Raw genomic sequence first — 14575 nt, 5'->3', positions numbered from 1 at the left:
GCCAAGGAGATAGAAAAGTATTAGTTTGGCACTAGAGATTACAATATGTATGATCCCCATGAGATTTGCAAGAACCATTGTGTGATAGTGTATTATCCATGGATCCATGGGGCATGTCATTGGGCAGAGGAGGAGCTTTGGAGGTATTGTTACAACTACTCCAAGCTCAATGAACCAGTCAACATAGCCATAGAATGGAAAGTTTCTTTGCAGGAAACAACATGGTAGGTAGCAAAAACAACAGTAAAGCAACGCAGGACAAGGGTAAGAGGAATATTGTTGAGAACCCAAATGCTGAGAAAAGCTACAAGTTTAGAGAAGATCATCTCATTGAGAAAGTAGCTTTGGTAGTAGAGGCAAAGAGGCAACAATGCATAAAGAGGGAAAACAAAAGGAAGAGAGAGAAGCAAAGGTTGGAGGAAGAAGAAAGGAAGTTGCAAGAAATAAAGAAGAAGTTGAAATAGGAACAAGAGCTAAGAAGGAGAGAGAGGGAAGAGAAGCAAAAACAAGAATAGGAGGAAGGGAAAGGCATAATCATAGAGAAAACTGCACCCATACATGTTGAGGAGTCAGAACGGCCAGCAAATGAGGATCAGGAGCTTGCTTAGTAGATTGAGCAAATGGTTGAAGCAACGGACATGGAGTTGGGACAGGAGCCATAGGACCAAGATGTCGACCTCATGCCGAGAGCATATGAGGTCGTCCTGTAGTCTCCATCACCTCTAGTATCAGAATCAATCCCGAGTGAGCAAGGAGTTGGTTTTCTCCTTAATGATGATTTGGTGATGGATGTGTACAATCTATCATTTGATGAGTTGTAGAAGAGGATTGTAAAGGCACAGATAAAGCATTTCCCAGATGATCACGTGTCACTTTCATTTATGAAGGAAAGGGTGATAGTGCCAGATGTCAGGAAGCATCTAGTCACCATGGCCGATGCCACTAAGGCTTATGTAGGAGCCACAAGCTCAAATGTCAACTTCTTATTAATAGAGAATGAAAAGATGGCTAAGAACTTTCAAGAGGCCTAGTAGAAAGCAAAACAATCCACAAGTTCCATAATGGAAGAAATGAGGAAGGTGACACTTGTTGAAGTATTAGCCCTTGAGGCCACCATGCGGAAACTCTATGACAGATTCTCCACTATGCATAAGGTAGTTTTCCATCTATTTGGATTTCAGCAACAGAGCAAAAATATTGGCCAAACTCTCAAAGACATACACACTATTATCGCCCATGTGAAGGAATGGACAATCATATACAAAATAGCCCCACTTAACTTAGCCAATATGATAAAGGTGCAGGCTGATCTAGACAAAAAAAAGATCTGGATGCAGATCCAGAACTATGAGCATCTCACCCTATTCATCAGTAACATACAGGCTTCATATGCACAATTATTCAAGAGTTTTCATGTGATGGTGAGGACACACAGGATCCCGTCAATCAATTCCCTCACCGTAGCCAGGCAGAAGAACCAAATCTGACTAGAGATCAACAGGTACATGGAGCAGCCAAGGAGAGAGGCCACCAGTGATGACTCGGTGGTCCTGCCATAGTTAAGACCATGTTGCGCATGCTTCAATATGAGTTGGAAAAAGGTTCCAAGACCATATACCCACAAGTTATGGATGCAAGAGTCTACTTCCAGAAAGACACTATCAAGCAGTATGGGGACATAATAGCACAATATGAAGCTTGGTATTAGTACATCACTAAGAGTCATCAAGTGGATGTGAAGAATTGGTCTTTCCCCATACTTCTAAGTCATAGCATTGTGTCTTTTCTGGTTGTCTCTAGCCTATTTTATCTCACATGGGTACATGTGGAAATTGTATATTATTTTTGAACATATTGTAAGTGAAATTCCAAGTGTCATTAGTGGAATGTGAACAGTCACTATGTAATGTAATGAGTTATTTGTAAATAAGTTGAAGAGTCATGAGGGTAGTCAAGGAGTCAAAGGGGAATGTCAAGGGTCACCCCACCCTTTTTTATAAATAGAACCTCATAAGTCATATAAGAGGCTTTTGGGATCCAAGTTGTTGGCTAGGCTTAGGCTTAGAGAAGGCTTGGGAGTATTGGGACGCGCCTTGTCTTTTGCACAGTGTAGTGATAGTATACTTCTTTGGAGGAGATGGTGTTCTTGACAGTAAGGTTCCACTATTGGGGAATATGGTTGTCAATGGTGTATGTATGGATGGAACCTTCACTCAATAATAATATAATTGACGAAACACATTTTCATGCATATGTTTTTATTGTAGTTGGACTATTTTGGTTGCTTTAGAGATGTATGTTCTTTAACTTATGCATTTTCTTATGAAATATTTTTGTTTACAATTGTATGAATCTAGTTGAAGGGGTGTTATTGGATTAACCCATAATTTTGGTTTATGGACTATTCCTCTTTTCCACTAGTGTAGCGGCTGCAACACCCTCCAAAATTTTGGCCTGCATCGAAAGTTTGGAGCCTACCATGGATCCTATGATCGATCATTCCTTGGTCACTTATTGGTAAGTTGATGATCTTAATCCCCCTCCTTGATCTTACGAGGTGTCCATGTTCCCATATTTATGCAACATGTGTCATATTTGGGCATGAGGATTATTTTTTTCATGTAAAGGGAAGTTTGTTCTTCTGCAAGAGGAAATATTTGTGCGTATGAGTTGTTATCATTAAATAGACATGTTTCGCACTCCATGCACTCTTGTCACAAAGGTCATTGCATCAAGAAGAGTATGTTTTATAGGTTCTATATGGTTTATGTTGTATCACTAAGTATTCCAGTGTGTGATCATAGTCAATTTCTATCATTGTTTACATTAGTTTTGCTGATTTCACACTTACCCAATTTCCTGAGCAACCTAGCCTCATTGAGTTTTCCAGAACTGCACGCTTTGCTTCTACAACCCTTAATATTTTTTCCTTTCCTACTGGAACTGCACAATGCGCAAGAACCCCAACCTACCTAGGATCCAAAACTGTGTAGTGGTCTCCTCCATTGTCCTTCCCTCAGACAGAACCCATTGTCTTCATAATCTACGCAGTGTTGTCCCTCAACTGCCCATCCAACACTGCTCTCCAAAAATGCACAAAGTAGGAAGGTAGCCAACACTACTCTCCAGATATGCACAGAGAAGTCAGGCAGCCAAAATTTCTCTTGTAAAATGCATATAGAATTTCGATAGCCTTGCTCAGGAAATTGCGCAAAATTGTTCTCACAAGACCCCATCCCACAACAGTGTCTTGCATCCAAAAACTGTGCAATATTGTCCCAGTTTTCCAGTCTATTTGGGATTTAGAAACTACACAGATGTGCCTCCCAGGGCCTCATCCTGGCAGTAGTCACTACCCACTAAAACTACGTAGATCAATCTCTCAGTAACCACAAGGAAAGATGACATGCTAGATGACTCTCAAGGAGTTGAGGAGAAAGACCAAGGAACTGCATTATGATAAAATATCGGGACCGCATGCAAACTTTGTCGAATTCATAACCATCTGTAGGGTAAGTATGGTCTTTCTCCATTTCTCTTGTTGCACCAGTGATCATCTTCTTGCCTTGTCTTCCTCCCAGCAATTGCATAGATTTTTCCCAATTGGGTTTCACTTATCAATTGACACTGCTAACCCTAATTGTGCAATTTTTCTTCCCAGTCACCTCTGTGCAGTTTTTCTTTATAGTACTCTGGAACCCCTCATCCTAGCTTGAGTTGTGCTCTATGTAGTTTCAATCTCTTGTCCTCTCTCCCAGTCACCTGGACCCGAAACCGAAAACAGTGCATCATGCTAGACTATGATATTTTTGGATTTGATGTCAGCCTATCATGAGTGAATTGCAGGAATAGGTACATTGATGAAACATGGCACGACAACAAACGGGATGAAGAAGGAGCACATGCTAGAATACTTGATCGTAGTTGAACAAACATATGAAGTACATCGAGTGGAAGACGAAAGGGAGGCATACACATGCACCATCAAGCAAAGACCAAGACCATCGAAGACCCTGCACACTTTGCCATGTGGAGGTGAAGACACAGGACACCAAGAGCACATCCATCACTCATCAGTGTAGTCGCTCGACATGGACACCACAGTCAGCTAGTACATGTCAGCAGTGTCATGTTGAGTTGTCTCATGAGTTGTCTCGACCACATCACTACTATGGGCCATACTTATTGTAATCAAATCTAATGTAATGTGAAATTCCAAGAGACACACATATGAATTTAAAGATTCATGCCAGTTGAAGAGTCACATCAGTTGAAAAGTCATAGGAAGTCGAACATTCATTAGGGAAGTCCAATAGTCACAAGGGTCAAGCATCCCCCTTGGATATATACCCCCCCCCCCGCATTGTATGATCAAAGGATTTTTCACCTTGGCTCCTCCCACATACCCTTGAGAGTGTGTAGTTTGTTCTTTGAGGAGCGAGGAGTGGCTCCAATGTCCCACTACTGGGGCTAGTGAGGTATGGTGTATAGATGTGTCTTGGAACTTTTGCTTAATTCATAAACCTGTCTCAGGCTAGCACATTTTCGTGCATGTCTTGTTTCAATTTGTAAGTCTATTCTTTAAACATTTGTAATGCATGTTTTCTTAACCTAGACTAAGAAAGTTGAACTACTTCTGTTATTTTAGTACTTACATTGTTGAAGATGTGTTGTATTGTGTATCACTGTTGTCTCATTTGTGTGGATTACTCTGTTGACATTAGACAAACCATTCTTGTGTTTTCTTGTTTTTAACAACCGTTAGCCCTGTGTGGAATACTCTGTTTGACGGTGTACATGTTTTCCCTTGAACTTTGGTTTTAACGAGTACCGCATCCGTTGTGGACTATTCTGCTGGATGCTGGACAAACCTTTGCTTTTTTGCATGTGTCTCTCCCAAGGTGGTACTAGTACCTCTCATCTAGAGGCTCACTTTTACACTCTCCCTTAAAATAAGATAACCCGGACACAAAGTTATATTAGGTAGTCACCAGACATACTCACCTCACTTTTTGAAGTTACAAGCATAACACCCTCATGTGCTAAACATCAAGAGCTAAGGCAAATCTCTAAGATAATAGCAACTGGGCCATCATAATGGATCGAACTCTGTTGGTGTCCAAGTGTGAATAAAACTACTCAACCCTTTCCCACATTAATTATCAATCCACGATCTACTGGTTATTTCAAGGCTAACGTGAAAAATATATGCATGTAGCAATTGTACAACCCAAAATTGACCGAGAGTTCATCAACAAATAATAAACAAATGTAACAACAAATGGAAATGACAACAATAACTAATCTGTAACATCAATGGAAATGACAACAATAATTAATCTGTAATAGCAAGTTGATTCACAACATTCACATCAAACCATTACAGCGAAAAGAAGAAATACATTAATTAAAAAGAAACTAAGCACACATTACTTCAGCAGCACCTGATCAGGAGAGCGGGCCCAACTCCCTGATCAAGGTTGTGGTAGAAAGGATTGAAGGCTAGATAATAATCATAAGATCAATATTGCATTAATAAAAAGGAAAATACAAAAGTCTGATGTTACATTCTCAAAGAAAAAGCTTCAATATCTGATCTGCTCCCCTACATGCGTTCTCCCTGATTTGTGTCTTTTAAATATACAAATAGCAAAGGGAAATTTACAACAAAATTGATTACAAAATGATTTCCCCATTCAATTTAGATTGATTACAAAATATCAATAAGCAAGATGAGATCTGAGAGATCTTTCCATCATGATTCAGCTGGAACAAGTCGAATTTGGTCATTGCAATTGGGGCAATTTGGAAAACGGCCACAATAGAAAATGTGTGAATATATCTTTCGAATAACCTTTATTTTATCCCACTCCAAACCGAATTTCTGAAAATTTTTATGTGGGAAACTTACTTGGTCTGTTCTACAGAAAACCCATGTCTAAAATTTTTAAGATTCTTCTTCATTTGCCTGAAATGTCCAATAAAAAAATGTCACGTTTTATTCCAGTGAAATTCTCAGTTGGAATATTTGATTGAGTTGAATATCAAATTTGCAATCTGCAAGAGTCCTTGGAGGCTAAATCATGAGTGATGTTATAAGAAATTCATCAATAAACCATTATTAGCAAGATCACACATAATAATCATCAATTTATTAAAAATAAAGGATAATATTACTTATCCACAAGAGCATAAATAACTATGAAATGGAATTATATAATAAATTGTGGTAAATATTGTGATAAAATAATAGTAGAAATGGATGTTAAGAAGTGATAATAATAATTACAAATTAGTAACCCAACATCTCCCCCAAACTGAACATGTTTCATGTCCTCATGCAACCCAATTCCTATGTATTAACCAAGAAGGAGAAATAATGGTTGAAAAATATGAATGCATAATGCTCAGCGATTTCTTTTTCATGACTTTCTCCTAAACTTTTTTTTTTTTTTTTTAACAAGGTCGGGTAGTTTTAATATTACCAAAAAGCTTTGATGGAGCAAGCTCCCATTACAAAAACTGTATCATGAAGAACCTCTAAGCCATGAGATAGGAATGCAGTCTCTTATCCTAGGCTTGATTTTAGGGCTTCTTGAATTTTTTTGTGAATTCTAGTGTACTGCCTAACAAACTGACCTATGAAAAAGAGAAATTTGCATGTCATGGATTCTCTGAGAGATTTGTAGCCTGATTGCCCCTGATTTGACTGATTCTTCTTGTCATGATTGTTCGGGTTCTCTCCTTTGTTGCTCAAAGAGTTCTCTTCTTCATTTGATTGAGATCATGTGATTTGTTTGCTTTTTCTTCCTTTGTCTCTGCTTTCTACTCCGAGTTTCGTTGTGCATCTTCACTTTTGTGTTGCCTGCGGTGCTTCTTCTTTGGCTGTTGATTTCCACTTTCCTTTTGGTATAAACAGGGACCATTGGATGGGTTAATAGATGGGGTTGTTAGGAGAATATCGGCCAAGAGAAGTTCACAAATATTGGGGTCAAGGGATGTGCTGTGGGGATTTACCAGAGGCACAGGAGGAGACTGAAGGAGCCATCTCAAACGACAATCGTTGAGATCTATGGTTATTGAGATCGATCATGTCTGTGTGTTAACTAAGGAGAAAGGAAGGAAGATAGGCGGAGGTGGTATATCGGGCAGGATATAAACCATAAGTGGTAAAAGGGAGAGATCTCCTGATTCCATTGACCGGGCGACATGTAGCATCGAAGGTAAGAGGAGAAACCGCTTTTCGGGCGAGTAATCTCCATGCTTGTTGACCACCCGAAATTGGTGTAAGTCGTCTAATCCTCTGTGTACAGATTGACGGTGGGGAAGGTTCATGCAGGTTTGAAAAGACAGGCTGATCCTCGACCGTCATATTGAGCACCCGATCAATGGTCTTGAATTGATTGGAGATTTGAGAGAGGAGGGGACAACGATATGTAAAAGTTTTAGGAGAGTGGGCCTGACAAAATCTTTTGAATCAAATGAAAGGTTTTTTGAAATCTGAATAAGGCACACCGACCAATTTTTCCTTTGTAAAACAATAGAGTTGAAGTCCCTGCCAATGACAAAGTTGTACGGGGGCCCACTTCTAGCTAGATCAATCAGGGATTGATATAATGAGAGGGGCATATGGAGGCCGCGGGTGTTTAGAAGGGATTTGTGCTTGCCAATAGGAGGGAAAGAAGGGAGAAAAGAAGTACGGAGAGAGCATTCTGAATAAACAAAGGGTTGAGGGCTTAAGATGTAGTCTGCATGATGAGGAGGGTAAACATTGTTGGCTATTAGAGAGGTGAGGGAGGGTCTTTGACACCAGAGAATTATTATAATTAAGGAATTTAGACTTCTGTGATCCATAACATTGTTTAGATAATCTTCGGCAAAATCACATAACCAATCTTTTGTCGACGCGTTTCGAACCAACCAGTGTGGTTCATCGTCAGGACAAGTTGAAGAACCAATCTGGCCTAGCTTGCTTAAATAGAGGTGCAGAGATCTTTAAGCAAGCTAGGCCAGATTGGTTCTTCAACTTGTCCTGACGATGAACCACACTGGTTGGTTCGAAACGCGTCGACAAAAGATTGGTTATGTGATTTTGCCGAAGATTATCTAAACAATTATTATAATATCCTGGAAAAAGGAGGTTTTCTCACTGAAATTGCTGCTACAATTTTTGTGAAAGTACCTTATGTTCTTATAATTCTTTATCTTAGCCTGGAACCTGCCTTCGATGATATAGATTGCATAGTAGTTCTTGTCTTCATTCCAGTTGTTGCTCAGTCAAGAGTTTGGAGTTTCATGCTTTTTCCTTTGCTTTCCCATGTTTTCTTGGTTGTTGCTGTAGTGTTGTGTCCTTTGTTGGTTTACGACTATTATTTTTTGATTTATTGCTTTTCTCATTGTGAGATTTCCTTTGGAATTGATTAGCTTGAAGCATGTGTTTTTGTTGGATATTAAGGAACTGAGCTATGGTATTCCTCCTGATTTTCACGAACATGCCCTTCATTTTTTTTCACTACTTGGTTTGCAAAATAATCTGCCTGTTGATTGTGAATTCTCAAGACATGTCTATAGGTTACATCGCTAGAGCCTTCTAGGTTCTTCCTAATTCTTCTTAAGGTTCTGTTCATGTGCTCATTGCTTGGTTTTTTGTTTCTTTCCATTGCCTCTATTATTATGGCTGAGTCACCTATTATGATGGGATTTTGGATTTCTCTTTTTTTTATTATTATTGTTCCCATCAACAAGTTGTATGCTTATGCCTTATTATTTGAGATTTGTCCCAAGCCCCATTCATAAGTCACATTTTCTTTCCCATCAGGATCTAGGATGATTCCCCTTGCCCCTGCCTTTCCCGGGTTATACTTTGAAGCCCCATCAAAGTATAAACAATATCTATTTTGATTTTTCCTCCAGTTTGTTAGTTCCTCTTCACTCATTCTTATTTTCCAAATAACTCCTGTGCTTGTCTTCCTCTGTCCTCTTTGCCCATTATTATTTATTATGGCTTTGCTGAGCCAATCTCGCTCTTCTTGTTGAAGAATTTGATAGTCTATTGGAGTTGTTCCTTTGACATTGAGTATTTCAGAGGTTAGACCCCATGTTTTTGAGAGGGTCTTCCCTATCCTTGGAATTTGATTTTTGAAAATGCACTTGTTTCTTGTCAACCAAATTTTCCAACAAAGAACCACTGGAATGCATTTCCAAATCCTCTAAATTGTGGCTTTTTTCTTTGTTGTGTATGGTTAGGTTTTCTCCAAGGTCTGAAGAAATTCCGGTAGCGGCTTTTCGAAATTTATTCCTATTTCCAAAGGACTTATTAGCTGTTGCTAGCATTCTTTGGCGAAGATACATTCTTGAAAAAGATGCTGAATGTTTTCTTCGGCCTGGATTCATAAAGGAAATTGTGTTGGGCCTTGAAAGCCTTTTTTTCTTAATTTTTCACTAGTCAGAATTATCCCTTTTAAAAGAGTCCAGATGAACATTTTAATCTTAGGCAAACTTTCTGATTTCCATGTTATTTTCCACGAATCCCAATCTTTTTGATTTGGTTGTTCTTGGAGGATTTTATATCCAATCTTAACAGTATATTATCCACCGCTTGGGTCCCAGAGATATTCATCTTCCTCATCCTGGTGGATTGGCACTGCCCTTTTAAGAACTGCCTGATTTTGCTCCATTGCCCTTCCAGGTTTGCCGAATTGCTGAGATTTTCCAGTCTGCCACTCCTCTTGGTTCCAAATAGAGATTGAGTGTAAATTATTAAAGCCTTTACCTTTCATCCACTCTTGTATGTCTTCAATTTCTGGGTGAGTCTGAAGTGGTTCTTTCCCCATGATTATGTCCTCCCATATTGAAATTTATTTTCCATTGCCTGGAATTTTAGAAATGTATCTACTCATTAATGGAATTGTTTTTTTGACAAGCTTCTAGACTTGGGTACATTGTCTTATTGGGATATTTCCAGTAAGCAATCTTTCCTTGGTGCCATCCATATATTTTGATAAAAGAGTCTTTTTCCACCAGCTCCCTTTTCCTGTTATTAATCTCCATACTATTTTCATTCCCAGTGCTGCATTCATGAGCCCAAGTATCCGAATTGATAAACCTCCTTGTTCATAAGGGAGAACAACTTGCTCCCACCTAACCAAGCTATATTTTTTGTTTTCTTGCTTCCTCCCCTGCCACAAGAAACTTCTTAAGATGAGCTCCATTTGTTTGTGGGCACTTGCTGGAGCCATGATTATTACATATTGGTAGATAGGTAGTGCTAAAAGGAGTGCTTTGATTAGTATTACCCTTCCTGCCATGTTCAGCCACATCATACCCCAACTTTGAATTTTGTTTTTCATTTTTTCAATTTGTTTAGTCCATAATTTTGTCTTCATGTTTTCTTTTGAAATTGGAAGTCCCAAATAGAAGAAGTGTGTCCATTTTTCCTGAACAGGGATGTCTAATATTTTTGAGAACCTTTGTATAGTTCTTGGGGGGGTGTTCCATCCATATATCCTGCATTTTGCATTGTTTAGTAGCCCACCTGAGACCTGTAGAAATTCATCCAGAACTTTTTTGAACCTCCTTGCTATTATTGTTGAAGCCCCTCCCAGCAATAAAGTATCATCAGCAAATAGAGAATGGCTTATTGTTTTAACTCCTTTTGCTATTCTGATCCCTGTGATATTTCTTTCCTTTCTTTGGTTTTCCAAAGCCCTGCTTAAAGTTTCTACCATTATAATATATAGGAAGGGAGAGAGAGGACAACCTTGCCTGAGGCCTCTTGTACTTTGAAAGAAGTCACTTGGCCTTCCATTTATGAGGTGGACAATCCAAGGAGTTGAAATGCATGCCTCTATGACTTCCATTATATCTCTTGAGAAGTTGAGTTTCTAAAGGACAGCCAATAGATATGGACGGTTGACCCTGTCAAATGCATTAGCCATATCTAGCTTGATTATGAGACCTTTCTCTTGCCTTAGCATACTGGAGTGTACAACTTCCTGAACAATAATTACATTATCTATGGTTTGCCTCTTCGGCACGAATCCTCCTTGGTTTTCAGATATGATTATTATTTTCTTCATTTTATTCGCAATTATTTTTGTTATTATCTTATAAGAAGAATTGCAAAGAGAGATAGGGTGAAACCTGTTGAAGGTTGAGGGGTTACCTTCCTTTGGGATTAGAGTAAGATAGGAAGATTTTGTTTTGCCTCCTATTTTTTTTTCTTGAAGACATTCTTCACCATTCTTAATAAATCATTTTTGATGGTATACCAATGAGATTTGTAGAATGCTATTGTCAAACCATCTTTCCCTGGAGATTTTTCAGGGTGCAAGCTCCATATTGCCACCACTACCTCTTCTTCTATGGGATCCTTGCAAATTGCAACATTTTGTTCTTTTCTAATTTTTCTTTTTGTGTGCTTTAAGAAATATTCACTCTTGGTCATTTCTCCATTAGCTAAGAGTAAGGTTTTAAAGTGCAGATAGGTTGCTTTTTTTAGTACCTCCGCACCTCTAACCTCTTGTCTTTCAAGTTGAATTTTTTCGATTTGGTTTCTTTCTCTTCTTTTTTTCAATGTGTTGTGGAAGAAGGATGTGTTTTTGTCCCCTGCCTTGAGCCACAAACTTCTGGATTTGAATCTTGCCTCTTCTTCTTCTTTTATGTTTTCCCTATATATTTCCAAGAAGATTTCGTTTTCTGTTAGATAATCTTGCTTGCCTTCTTCTCTGTTTTCTTTTTCAATTTGCATGCTTTCCATTTTTTGTTGTAACTATTTTTTTTTTTTTCTTTTTAATTTCGTTTTCTCTTGCCCATTCCTTTAATTTGGCTCTTACAGTTTTTATTTTTGTTTCCCAAATATACTGGGGTGATCCTGTTACTCTTGGCTCCCATGCTTCCTTGACTAGTTCACTTATTTCTGTGTTGTTGTCCCAAGTTGAGCTGTATCTTAATAGGAGCAGACCCTGGTTTTCCATTTTTCCCATGACTATTGTCACCAGTTTATGGTTAGATGCAGTGATGTGTAAGATTTTTGATTTTATGGAGCTATGCACTGCTACTATATTTTCTTGTATCATAATTCTATCCAACCTTTCTTTTATGTTGCTTTTGCCCACTCTTTTATTGCTCCAAGTGTATTTTTTGTTGCTTGGCGGGATGTCTATTAAATTGTGTTGTTCCATTATTTCTTATAGAATATCCCTGGATGGGTCAATGTGGTATGTTCCTCCAAACTTTTCTTCTATGCTTCTTACCAAATTTAAATCTCCTCCTAGAATTATTTTCCGAACTTGTATTTCTTTTAGTGCTTCTTTTATGGTGGCCCAACATTACTCTTTTTCTTTGTAGTGATTTGGGGCATATATGTTTATAACATTGTACCTCTCTTTTGTGCTAATTTGCATTAGATCCGTTTGGATCCAATGCTGATCTTTTTTTTATTTTATTAACTCCCAAGTTCCTTTTTTCCATATTGTGAAAATACCTCTAGACGATCTTGTTGTCTGTATTGCTTCCCGTTTATAATTTCTAATTTTTTTTTTTTTATATTTTCAGTTTCTTGGTTGTTTGTTTTTGTCTCCTGAATCATAAGGATATCTGGAATTTCTTTTGCCAGAATGTCTCTTGTGGCATTTTCTTTAACAAATGATCCAATTCCTCTGCAATTCCAGGAGATCATTATCATTATTTACTTGTTGGGTGATGCATGGCTCCTTTCCCTCTTTGGTGGCTCTTTTTGTTATTTCATGTGTTCCTTCCTAAAAAAAATTCCATAGGTTGTTGCATTCCCAATGCCATTTCCTTTGCTGCTGCTTCATCCCTAATTTATTTGTTTGTATTTCTTCCTCCTTTCTTTTGATATTCTATATTTGAGGGTGCTTCCTTTGACTGTTTTCTGGTTAGAATTCTGTCTACTGAGGGGGGGAGAGGGGTATGAGAGTTTGGTGCCAGAGGGGATGCAGGGGGGTTGGGGGTGTGTTGTGGGGATTTGGATCTGGATTTGGATCTAGATCTAGATCTTGGTCCAAGGGATGGGAGGGGCTGAAGGGTCTAGAGGCTGAAAAGGGTTAAGGTTGGCTGGGGGATTGTTAGCTTATTTGGATGATGAGGGATGGAGATCAGAGGATGTGGAGGGTTGCGAGGAAGATAGATTTGGTTGTTTTTTGACTACCTTATTTCTTTTAACATGTTCCCATTTATTTTCCGGATCTTCAATATTTTCATTTTCTGTTTCTTTTTTTTTGTACATCTATTTGCAAAAATTACCATATTCATGACATACCTTGCATTTAAAGGGGATATGTTCATAGTATAGCTATTGTATGTGTGTCCACTAGTCCACTTTGATTTTGATGGCTTCTGGTAGCCCTTTCCCAAGATCCACTTCTACACAGATTTGGGCACAAGCATGCATATTTTCCTTTGGCTCGCATCTGTCTATATATTTCCCCACTGCATTTCCTATGGCTTTGACTGAATCATCCCCCCAACAGTGAAGGGGAAGGTGTGGCAATCTGACCCAAACTGGGATAGCATTGGGAACATCCATTTTTGGGTCAAAATCTGGTGTCCATCTGTTTAGATACAAACCCCTTGTATCCATAAATTAGGGTCCATTCCTGAAAATCAAATCTCGATCCTCCTTGTTGTCAAAATGGAAGGTATAGTAACCTCTTCCACAAAGCCTGATTGATATTTTTCTATCTATTGACGTGGTCCAGTTCCTTTCTACCCATTTTTCCACAGTTTTGGGCGATGGCCATAACCCCATAAACTGCCCCACTAGTCCACGCTCCGCCAAGGAAAGTGCTGCTCGACAGGGAAGAGCAGGGGAAGTGAGATTTCAGGAATGTCTTCCAATCTTATAACAAACTTGGTAACTGAAGGTCTGTTCTTTGCCGGGTCTATTACAGAGATGAGAGAGGCAAAGGCTTTTGTTGTTCCGTCATTTTCTTGATGTTGGTCTAAGAGAGGCTCTTCATCATCTGAGGTATCCATGGTGCCCAAACCCCAGTAGTAGGAAGCCGCTGAGGGGCAACTACGAGGCTTCTTTCATCATTCGCTGGCTAGGGTTGTGTATCTCCTTCAGCTAGCAGAGCACTTTTTGAGACATTCTCCTAAACTTTTAATAAATTAAAAATTATGTTATTTTACCTCAAGCTTTACCTCCATAAAAATGTGGAATGGCATGTATGGATTGATATTTATTGAAGCTAATGTATGTTGAGTTGATGTTGAAAGTGATGTGGAAGGTGGAAGCCATGCAAGATGAAAGAAAGTAATTAGAAAGTGTATCAAGATTTCCTTCCCCCAAACTCATTAGTTTCCCTGTCATCAAGATTTATATAACACATATCATAATTATCCTCAATTAGTAATTCATCAGGATTCAAAATCAAAATCATGCCTCTTTATCCTACCCGAAAATAATAGTAGTGTTGTTAAACTAGGATTAAATAGAGATTGATTGGGTAAAGCAACTATCTTTGGTTAAAGATTAGATGATACAAAATGTCAAATATAAAATATCCTAAAAGTTTCATCCCTAACATGTAAAGTAAATATTTATAACTCA

Source organism: Pinus tabuliformis, chromosome X (genome assembly GCF_031772625.1).
Source record: "Pinus tabuliformis cultivar Carrire ecotype Pingquan chromosome X, CPIR1, whole genome shotgun sequence".
In the NCBI taxonomy this organism is placed as follows: Eukaryota; Viridiplantae; Streptophyta; class Pinopsida; order Pinales; family Pinaceae; genus Pinus; species Pinus tabuliformis.
The sequence above is the reverse complement of the archived record's forward strand: the minus strand, read 5'-3'. Positions refer to the sequence as shown.